This window comes from Ostrea edulis, chromosome 9, assembly GCF_947568905.1.
Source record: "Ostrea edulis chromosome 9, xbOstEdul1.1, whole genome shotgun sequence".
NCBI classification, from domain to species: Eukaryota; Metazoa; Mollusca; class Bivalvia; order Ostreida; family Ostreidae; genus Ostrea; species Ostrea edulis.
Window position 1 is genome coordinate 26,813,721 of NC_079172.1, and position 9,861 is coordinate 26,823,581.

Sequence of the window (9,861 nt, forward strand, 5' to 3'; positions counted from 1 at the left end):
CGACCTGTTTCTACATACAACTTATGTGCACTTATTCTTAATTTGGTAAGATAAGAAACTAAATTCTTAGGAAGTGGAAGACATAAATATGGTTGGATTTCTAGTTTCATAACATCATGGTTGAATAATGTACTATAAAATGAGAGCTTACCACTTTGAGTGTTGTTAATATGTTGAAGTTCAGAAAAGAATTTATTTTCAAAGAATTTTTTAAGTTTCAGTGTCAACGTTAACATTTAACATCTTTTGTATTGATTTTATACAAGTTTGCCAGCATTTTTTATTTTCACTAGCCAAGTGTACATCTTCCAAGTAAGCATTCCTTAGTAAAACATTGTTATTAGGAAAAATCTTCTCAAGAACCACTTAGCCAGAAAAGCTGATATTTACATGAAAGCTTTCTGACATAGTGCAGATTCAAGTTTGTTCAAATTATGGTCCCTGGGGGTAGGATGGGGCCACAAGGGGGATCAAAGTTTTACATACAGATAAATAGGAAAAATCGTTAAAAATCTTCTCAAGAACCAGTGGGCCAAAAATGTTGACATTTACATGAAAGCTTTCTGACATAATGTAGATTCAAGTTTGCAAAAATCATGGCATCCAAGGGTAGGTTGGGGCCATAATAGGGACTACGGTTTTACATGCAAATATATATGGAAAGTATTCTGATATGGGCCAAGGTGACTCAGGTGATCGATGTGGCCCATGGGCCTCTTGTTTATAATTCCGATCGGGTTTGGTTCAAATTTGAAAAATCGTAATGTTTCTGAATTTTGACCATTTCATTTCAATTTCTTTTTAAAATATATTTCTCTTATAGATCTTTTTTCTAATTGACATGCTTTTTGAAGATTTTATCCGTAGATTTAAAAAATATTAGCATATAATAAATACTTTTTTTTTCCAGCTACGAATATGAGCTCAATGGGCTTTCGTAGTTTTGGTCACATGCTTTTAGGAAAAGCGCTTAATCCATCCGTCTTTAAAGTATAAGCCTAAAGTTTTTTTTTTACAATGCCGACAAGCCTACAGGCTTGAAGATGAGGTAAGGCCAACAGGCAGTTGACGTAGTTTTGCAAGGCTGCCCGTCCAGTATATCGGTATACATGGGCTGCACTGTAAATGTAATTGGGGAAAAAACTCCACAAATAAACACAAAAGTATATTTATAAATACATAAGATTGTGTACAGTCATAATGCCCATTCTGGGGGGTTTTCTCGTACACATGCACAACATGGATAATGAGACGTACATATGTATATGCACATTTAAGTAATTCATAAATATGAAGGAATTCATTATCATGTTATTTGATCATTATCTTTCTTTACAGAAGGCTGTGTATACCATGGTAGGTAAGAAGTTTTATGTCGTTTTATCAACACTGATCAGTTCAATTCAACCAACTCTCTAAACAAAAATTGTGTTTTTGCGGTATGCACACCTTAAAACATTAATGGCGGGTGTGCGCGACTTGGTCTTTTTACATGTCCTTTATTGGTGCTTATCCCCCTTAAACATCTAGAAAGACTGTGGGAACCCTGGTATTGTTGTCCTTAACTAAATGCGTGTGTGTGCATGTGTGAAACATACTAAATACTTTGAGGTGAAATTGGTTTAAAAAGCCATGTGAGTGTGACTCGAAATTGATATGATACATTGTTCATACATGTACGTTTCATCATGGCTATAATACATATTTAAATTCTCCCTGAATCCATCCTTTTACTTGCATTCAGCCCAAAGTAGGATCCTGTTTCTGCTGAAATTCAGTTCAATTATTTGATATAGAAAATGACCAAATCTTTACCTAATAGATGGATTTTCATGATTTTTTTTTTTAAATTTCATGTATTTGTGATTGATTTACATTGCAAAAATGTCATGAAAGAAATCTCTTTTCGCTTTAGTTGAGCATTTATTTTGACCCAAGCATTTCTTTTTAGAAGTTTTGGGCATTATACTAATATCAAGACAAAATTTAACGTCAGAATTAACCTTGTCTGAAAGCTGACCGATAAACTAGTGCTGTACGAATTGAAGTGGCGGCCACGGTGAATTATATCAGGATTAACGCACTAGATGATCCTTTGAACCAGACGCATGATCAAGTAATGTCATACTACCTGATAAACGTGTCTGTACTCTGTAGACCAAAGGCAAAGCAAGTGTGCCCAGCGCTATCGACTTTGGTAAATGTTTAAATGAATCTTTCCCCTCACAATTATTTATAATGGTCTTCAAAGAGAATCATTATATTTTAAGCTGCATCAAAATGGTGAGTATATATATGTATATGAAGTACAGATGATTTATGTTTTACGGTTATGATTAATATGTTGTAATATATACACTTGTGGATATGTTAACACACGTCGCTATATAACTATATTACATTACCCCATGACAATTATAGGTATACTAGTTGTACGACAAGCGATAAAGCTGAAGAGATTCCAAACTTAAGCATGGTTTGTATCGCAGTGGTAAGTATGGTTGACTTTGGGTAACACTGTGTTCTCTGCAAGCTGATATATCTGGTGTTATTGTAAAAGCTAATGGCATCAAGAACATGACATCGACTTGTGGTAAGTTCATGCTTCACAGTGTGGTGGTGGTGGTGATATTGGAAGGGTATGCTGTCCCCACCTTTTCTTTCCCTATATTTGCTCCATACCCCATAAGAGTAGCCACAACTTTATCTTTTCTTCTTGCGAATATTTACACATTCTCTCTCACTGTGAACAGGACCCTCTGGAAACCTTACGACGGAATCTACAACAGCTAAAGGTACATCCCAAGGCTCCGGAAACACAGCTGAAACAACGACAGGACTCACGTCTGCTTCGCCTATTGTGTCTTCCGGAGGCCCCACTCCAGGATCAAACGGAAGTATGGCAATCTAGTTTTCTTTACGTTAAACTGCAATTGATGGCTAGTCTGAGTATTGACTGTTTGAAGTAAACTGTTAAATTTTGTGTCCATGTACAACATTTGGTATACCCTGATATTTCGTTTCACACATCTGATCAAGATGCTCTGGATGTGTGTGAACAGTCAACAGGCTTGGTCAACTGATACCACCTCTGGTATGTCCAGGAGTCGGTGTTTGCCTTCTCAGAATTTTGTATTCTTTATAGAATTTTTGAGATTGATCATTACGGCGGGTGTGACCGGTCAACAGGGGATGCTTACTCCTCCTAGGCACCTGATCCCACCTCTGGTGTGTCCAGGGGTCCGTGTTTGCCCAACTATCTATTTTGTATTGCTTGTAGGAGTTATGAGATTGATCACTGTTCGTTATCTTCACCTTGCATTCATGATCTTTACTTTTAAAAATAACACAGCGTTAAAATTTATGCTTATGTGTAATTAAAATAATTGTATTTATCACAGTATATCCATTACCAACTAAGCAAAAGATCCTGTTAAATGAATTATTTTGCATATTTATGTAAATATTGTGTATATACAATAATTGTGTCATTGGCTGGGATACGATTTCATTTCTAGTCGTCTCTATTTTGCAATTATATAACGCAAATTGTGTCATATTACATGTTCTTGCATAATCTTATTCCAGCCTTTAACTTTGTTTTCAAGTCATTTGTTCAAGAATAAATGACCAAACCTCACTCAGATTTCATGTTGTCTATTGTATAGAAGTTCATCTGATGGGAAGATGCAAAAACAAGCTGCGTCAAAGTCAGATAGCTCAAGTTTTCAAATAGTTGTGGATATAAATGATATTTTTTGCAGATTGTAGAGACAACCCTAGTATTGATTGTAGAATGTACAACTTTAACGTGACTTGCAAGGTCGATGGAATGTATTATCCGTGGGCTAAGGTGAACTGTCCATTATACTGCGGGTATTGTCAAGGTAAACTTCATTGGCTGAATAAGTTTTTTTTTAAACTTTTGAATGAAATATAATGACCGTGGTTTCTCAGAAATGTTAATACCAATATTAATACCAAAACAGTCTATATTTCAATTTGATTTAATGATTGGTGATTGTTTGGTACATGTTATTGTTTCATGTCTGGATCAAGATTATGTATATGGTGTATGATTTTAAGGCAGTTTTGGTAATTTTATGTTATGGGTTACTGATGTATGTAATATTTAATTTGCTCTTCGTTAAGATCACGTTTCTGTTTTTCTGTAGGGGTTAGAATTAGCAATTTGTATGTCAATTTGTTTAACTATAGTATATGCACTGCAATTTCAATTTCACGAATTTTGACAACTGCGAAAATAGTAAAATTTAAACTGCATTGAAAATAAGATAAATTATCGTACTATCACTTGCACATACGAGTATATTTTATAATTACTTTCCACTATTTTCATATCAATATTGACTAACAGAACTATTACAACATTCGTGCATAGACAAATTGTTCTTATCATGGTGTCGAGTTTGACTTTAGTGCTGTTTTAGTCAAATTGAGCTGGGGAAATGTTAATATTCATAAATTGACTTTCCACAATTTCATCAGCTTTGATAGAACTATTGCAGTTGGTCAACAGAACTTGTCACAAAGTGTATCACTGGTGATGGGAATAAAATTAAGCTGAATTAAATGACTACGCCCCTTAATGTACGAATTATTGATAGAGCACTAAATATTAAACGTTAAAATATTTTTTTTTTAAAGTAGCATCGCTAATCGCGATGCAAGCAAGCCTATACGATGATAAATTGCAGTTGGGATTACATTTATACGTCTTCAACATATTACTATTTTTAGATACATGTATAAATCTTAACATGTTTGACATCCTTTCAATAGTCACGTAATACTGTTACAACTGACCAACAGCTGTTAGTGTAGTAAATAATCATGGCATGTGAATTAAAGTTTTTCAAACATTGTCAGCCCGAGTCCGGATTTGAAAAGAAAAAAGAAAAATCCGAATAAGCATGTACGAAAACAGGTGAAATACATGCGTGTATATATTTTACATCCCATCATATCATACTTTGACAGGTTGCCAAACATTGGAGTTACAGTGTATATAAGGAACACATTCAATATTATTGTTCAACTTTTTACGGTTACGCTATGTATCCAATGTGTGTCTTAATTAACATTTATCATGTAGCTCCGACGGTTTCCGTGGAATGCAAGGACAAACTGACAAACTGTGATGAATATCAAGATGACTTGTGTTCAAATCACATGTTCTTAGTGTTCAGAGAAACCAATTGTCGAAAGTTCTGTAACATATGTACAGGTTGGTGCTAACAATTCTTTTAAAATTCACTTAATTGATCTCTTTAACATGTCTAATACAGTTGATTAGTATTCATAATGAGTGCTTAAGACAAATATGTTATCCTGCCATTTCTAAAGAAATAGACGATTTAAAAAAAATTGTTGTCAAATTCTTTATACACTGAAAAATTTACATTTCAGGTGGCGTTGATTTCATCCATCAGTCTTTTGGATGAAAATAGATATAAAATGCCAGTGTTATTACTTGCATTCATGTAATAAAACAAAATAAACATTTTATGTACAGATGCAATTGATTATCAAAACAAATACTGTAACTTCATGACCACTACAGTTTGTATTACGTACAGATAGGATATTCCGATCTGCGTAATCTAGATAATTTGATGGAGATGAGGGCAGGTTTCTTAACCATTTAGTCTAAATCCACATTAGACAATATGAGCGCATTTGTTTCGGTATTCGATGACGACCCGGTTCACATTTATTACTTTAAGATCCAATGTGTCTTGCAGAGGAGTGGGGATTTAAATTGCAATTTCTATGAAAATATAAAAAAAACAAAAATTGTGTATTTTTCAAAAAAGCATCTACAAAGGAGATTTTTAAAAAGAGAACAACAAACGGTACAACATACGCCCGTCGAACAGTGAAATTCAACTTGTAAAAAGCCTTAAAGTGGGTCATGGTGCACCAATCCATCTGACAAGTGAACTGATTAATATGTATTTCTCTGAGAGGGAGATTTTGATAAAATGTCAGTGCAATATCTGTATCTATGATGAAAGAAGTCCATGAAAGTATTTGACCTACTTTTAGCCCTAAAGTAGATCATGATGCACCAATTAACTGAAATGTGAACTGATTATATATTTCTCTGAAAGGGAGGTTATGACAAAATTTCAGGGCAATACCTGTATCCATAACGAAACAAAATCTGGAAAACCGTCTGCACAACTTCTATCCCCAAAGTAGGTCATGGTGCAACAATCCAGCTGAAATGCTAACTGAACTTGTATTCCTCCTAGAGGAAGCTTTTGGCTGAATTCCAGGGTAATATCTGTATTCGTAACGAAAACAATATCCAGAAAACTTTTTGACCTTCTTTTAGTAGGCCACAGTTAACTAATCTAGCTGAAATGCAAATTCATTCTTACGCTTCTTGATGAAGAAACTGTGACCAAATTTCAACGCTGTACATGCATCCGTTAAAGAAAAAAGTCTGGAAAACATTACCTTGGACTGACACACAGACAGACAGACATACCAATCCAGCTGAAATGCAAACTGAACTTGTATTCCTCCAAGACTACATCTTTCTTTCAAATGGTCTCGAAAAAGCTTTAAATAATATAATATACATAACATTACCACAATATAACTAATTTGAACCGATCCTAGAATCAATATCCTGGGGTTGCGAAATTATGAACTTTGGTACATCCTTTTCTGCTTTTCCGAAATTTAATTTTTATACCATATCAGCAAACTTCAAGAAGTATTTCGAATGATAAAGAAAATATGATCACTTTAATAATTTTGGCTCCACCCTGGAATCAAAGACTTAACCCCTAGTATCATAAAATTTACAGTTTTGGTAGATGACTGCCTACTCCTTCTATTTATCTATCTAATTTTCATATTGATTGCACGAAGAAAGGTATTATCTAAATGTTTTACACATATACACTGTATATACCAAGTTTGGTCCCTCCTTGGAGTCAGAACCACTACCCTGGGGATCTTCCTGATCTGCATCACTATGCATTTGGTTTTTCTTACACATTTGCCGTTGTAGAAAAGAAATGTTTTGAAAATTGGTCAATTTCTGCTACACGCGTAAGGCCCCAGGGGTGCAGGAATCCAGAAATTTCCAATTTAAGCACCCCCCCCTTTCGTTCCAACAATGCATCATACAAATTTGAAAAGAATTGGAATGATAGTTATCAAGAAGTTAAAAATGTGTTATTATTCACACATTAATAACTAACCATTTTGACCCCACCCAAATACCTAAGCCTCTACCCTTGGAATCATCAAATTTACAATTTTGGTAAAGGACTACCTGCTTTTTCTAAATATTCATTTAGTTTTAATTTGGTATCAATAGCACTAAAGAAGATATTATTTAAATGTTTTACACATAAACGCTATGTACCACGTTTGGTCCCGCCTTGAGGTCAGAACCTATACCCCAGAGATTATGCAATTTACAATTTTGGTAGACGTCTTCCTGCTCTACATCACTATGTATTTACCTGTAGTTTTTCTTACACATGTGCGGTTGTAGAGAAGAATGCTTTTAAAAATTCGTCAATTTTTGACAGTTTTTGTTCAGCCTCTTAGGCCCGAGGGGTGCAGGAGTCCTGAAATTTATAATTTATGCCCCCCCCCCCTTGTTCCAAAGATATTTCATAGCAAATTTGAAAAGACTTGGAATGGTAGTTATCAAGAGGAAGTTAAAAATCTTGACCCCACCCTGATACAAAAACCCTCTACCCCTGGGATCATCAAAACTTACAATTGTGGTAAAGGACTACCTGCTCTTTCTAAAGATCCATTTAGTTTTAATTTAGTATCAATAGCACTAAAGAAGATATCATTTAAATGTCTTACACATAGACGCTATGTACCAATGTTGTCCCCTCCCTGGGGTCAGAAATTCTGCCTGGGGATCATGAAATTTACAGTTTGGTAGAGGTCGTCCTGCTCTACATCAAGATGATAGTTTCATTCGTTGTGTATTGTTTAACGTCCCACTCGAGAATTTTTCACTCATATGGAGACGTCGATAAATTAAAGACTAGATTTTTTGACATCATAGACGGTTGCTTCTTCAACAAAAATGGAAAATGGAAATATTCATATCTAGTGATCAGTCATCAAAACTTACTTTGTTAAACACCACTCTGATTCCCCGCACAAGCACTCTGAAGTTGAAATAAAAAATATGCTAGAGTTCCTCATTGACGATATCTTCGTGATCTTTGGTGATCAGGTCTTCCAACAGTCTGTTGGAATTGCCATGGGCATGAATTGTGCTCCTTTGTTAAGTGACCTGTTTCTATATTCCTATGAAGCAGAATTTATTCAAAAGCTTCTACGTGAGAAGAAAAAATATCTTGCTGTGGCCTTCAATTCGACATTTAGATATATTGAGGACGTGTTGTCTATTAACAATATTAACTTTCATTCATATGTCGATTTGATCTACTTTCAATAATATATCCAAATATGAATCAGAAGTGGACGACTCTGTTGTGTCTTTTATTTCGAGTTCACTGGGATATAACGAATCGACGTATGAATGAAAATTATTATTGTTAATAGATAATATGTCGTCGGTATATCTAAATGTCGAATTGAAGGCCATAGCAAGAGATTTTTTCTTCTCACACAGAAGTTTTTTAATAAATTATGCTTCACAGGAATATAGAAACTGGTCAGTTAACAAAGTAGCAAAATTCGTGCCCATGGGAATTCCAACAGACTGTTTGAAAACCTGACCACCAAAGACCACGAACATATTGTCAATTAGGAACTCCAGCATATTTTTTATTTCAACTTCAGAGTATTTGTGCTTGGAATCAGAGTGGCGTTTAACAAAGTAATTTTTTGGATGACTAATCACTAAATAGGAAGATAATGGAATATTGCTACATTGGCGATGGAGAAGTTGAAATTATTCCGTTTGTCAAAGATGCATTTAGTGGTTCTTACACATTTGCGGTTGTAAATGTTTAAAATTGGTCAATTTTGGCAGTTTTGCCCCGCCCCTTAGAGCACAGAGGTGCCGTAATCCTGAAATTTACAATCTATGTCCCTCTTGTCCCAATGATTTTTCATACCAAAATTGAAAAGAATCGGAATAGTAGTTATTAAGAAGTTAAAACAATTCAATTGTTATCGCACGACGACGGACACAGAACAATTGCAATAGGTCACCTGAGTCATTCAGGTGACCTACAGAGTCCGGAAAACTGACCTAATTTTGACACTAATGTAGTTCACGGACCTACGGATCAATTCAGCTTAAATACAAATTGAACCTGTATTTCGTTGAGAGGAAGCTTGTGACTAAATATCTGTATTCGTAACTAAAAAAAAAAGCAGCGTCAGGAAAACTGTTTGACCTACTTATGGCCATACAGTAGGTCAATATGCACCAATCCAGCTGAAATACAATCTCATTCCTACGCCTCTTCAGAGCCGCACATGGATCCGGTACGGAAACGAGCATTCTGAAAGTATTGCAGAAGCAATACATGTTCCCTACCCGCATTAACTGACCACTGTACTTACTATTCGAGGAAATGTACATTTGATGTTGTTTAACCTAAACCTGTGACCCGATACATTGGTATCAAGTCACCATGTTTAATAGTGTCGAATTTATTCAATATTTTGCTCATATACTAGTAGTTGACGCATGTAGACTGTATAGGGGATGGAATAGTAGTCTGCTTAAAATACGTGGGGGAATATTTAAATCATGCGACGCAACACAAAACAATATACTTTTTTCATTCTGACAAAGTATCAAGTTCTTTTTCATATTTTTTATCTATCTTCTGGCATAATCTTGGACATAATTCATAATAAAGATGAAGT

At 34.9% G+C, this 9,861-nt stretch overlaps 1 protein-coding gene across 5 annotated transcripts in view; it reads left to right on the forward strand.

Annotated features, from left to right (window-relative positions):
• The window catches only part of LOC125659134 (uncharacterized), a 39,727-nt gene extending 34,189 nt beyond the window's left edge, over nt 1–5,538 (forward strand). Inside the window, exons 1-6 of one of the 5 annotated variants that reach the window (XR_008798746.1) lie at nt 1,320–2,283; nt 2,422–2,491; nt 2,754–2,897; nt 3,765–3,887; nt 5,117–5,248; nt 5,431–5,538. The gene's annotated coding sequence lies outside the window, so the exon portion shown is untranslated. Of the gene's footprint in view, nt 1–1,319; nt 2,284–2,421; nt 2,492–2,753; nt 2,898–3,764; nt 3,888–5,116; nt 5,249–5,430 lie in introns of those variants that run through there. The other 4 variants (XR_008798748.1, XR_008798747.1, XM_048890687.2 and 1 more) reach the window with 4 other exon arrangements.
• Nucleotides 5,539–9,861: the final 4,323 nt, after the last annotated feature.